Source organism: Apodemus sylvaticus, chromosome 19, assembly GCF_947179515.1.
Source record: "Apodemus sylvaticus chromosome 19, mApoSyl1.1, whole genome shotgun sequence".
NCBI classification, from domain to species: Eukaryota; Metazoa; Chordata; class Mammalia; order Rodentia; family Muridae; genus Apodemus; species Apodemus sylvaticus.
The window spans coordinates 16,814,946-16,816,787 of NC_067490.1; the positions used below are offsets into that span (position 1 = coordinate 16,814,946).

Consider the following 1,842-nt stretch of genomic DNA (forward strand, 5'->3'; position numbering starts at 1 on the left):
CAACTTTAATATTCTGTGCTAATAAATAGGCTATTCATTCAGACCGAAAAAAAAAAAAACACCCCAAAAGAGTCAACAATGAAACTTCAGTATATGACATACCCCATCTCAAAATGCTAAAATAATGATGTTAGCAATAATTAATAAACCAAGTAAAACAAAAAATAAAAATGTAGGGCGCACAAGCGGCGGTTGTTGAGGATCGCTGAGGGTCACTGAGGTGCTCTGCTAGGAGCTCAGCATATGTGAATGTATCTCTATCTGCATGAGGCAGGCAGGTGACCAGACTCACAATGCCTGCTGGGAATTATACTGCCTTGAACATGGTTTTCAGCCTGACGGTCAAATGCCAGGCGACAAAACTGTTGGTGGCGGGGATGACTCATTCAACACAGTCTTCAGTGAGGCTGGAGCCAGCAAGTGTGGGCCCGGGGCAGTGTCTGTGGACCTGGAGCCCACTGTGGTCGATGAAGGGCGCACCGGAACCTTCTGGCAGCTTTTCCACCCAGAGCAGCCGATCACTGGGAACAACATGCAGCCGACAGTTACGCCAGAGGTCATGATACCATCAACAAGATTGTTGACCTGGTCCTGGACCGGATCTGAAAACTGGCAGATCTGTGCACAGGACTGCGGGGTTTCCCATCTTCCACAGTTTTGGAGGTAGCACAGGATCTGGGTTTGCATCTCTGCTTAAGGAGCGGCTTTCAGTGGACTACGGCACGAAGTCCAAGCTGGAATTTGCCATTTACCCAGCCCCCAACCCCTAGGTTTCTACAGCTGTCATGGAGCCTTACAACTCCATCCTGACCACACACACACACACACACACACACACACACACACGATGCTTGAACATTCCGACTGCTTTTTCATGATGGATAACGGAGCCATGTATGACATATACAGGCACAACCTGGATATTAGACATCCCACATACACCAACCTCAATCGTCTGATTGGGCAGATTGTGTTATCCATCACAGCCTCCCTGAGGTTTGGGGCCCTGAATGTGGACTTAACAGAATTCCAGACCAACCTGGTGCCCTACCCTGGCATCCACTTCCCACTGGCAACCTACGCCCCAGTCATCTCGGCTGAGGAGGCATACCATGAGCAGGGGTCAGTGGCAGAGATCACCAACGCTTGCTTTGAGCCAGCCAACAGATGATCAAGGGGGGGAAGGAGGGATGTGGATCCCAAAGATGTCAACACGGCTATCGCTACCATCAAGACCAAGCACACCATCCAATTTGTAGATTGGTGCCCTACTGGTTTTAAGGTGGGGATTAACTATCAGCCTCCCACCGTGGTCCATGGGGGAGACCTAGCCAAGGTGCAGCAGGCTGTGTGCATGCTGAGTAATACCACTGCCATCGCAGAGGCTTGGGCCCACCTGGACCATGAGTTTGCCCTAATGTACGTCAAGCGGGTCTTTGTGCATTGGTACGTGGAAGAAGGCATGGAGGAAGGGGAGATCTCAGAGGCCTGGGAGGACCTGGCAGTGGTGGTGAAGGAGTATGAAGAGGTGGGAGTGGATTCCGCGGAAGCAGAGGCAGAAGAAGGGGAGGGATACTGAGCCCGTGGGTCTGGCTGGTAGCCATGCATTTACATCTTCCCCATCCAACATTGACACTAAAGGATATGTTTACTTATTAAAGTTTCTAAATGGAAAATAAAATAAAAAATGTATACATAGTAGATAAGGCATTTAAGCAAGATACATAGTGCTCTTTATAATTAATAAGGCAAATTAGTACAAAATAAATCTAAGATGCATTTTCAGAATAAGGTTTTATGAGTGGCTGCTCTGTACCAGCCAGCATCAGAGTCAGCATTTCT

At 48.6% G+C, this 1,842-nt stretch overlaps 1 pseudogene; it reads left to right on the forward strand.

Moving 5' to 3' along the window:
* The first annotated feature begins 247 nt into the window (after window positions 1–247).
* LOC127669716 (tubulin alpha-3 chain-like) lies at window positions 248–1,579 on the forward strand (annotated as a pseudogene).
* The last annotated feature ends 263 nt before the right edge of the window (window positions 1,580–1,842 follow it).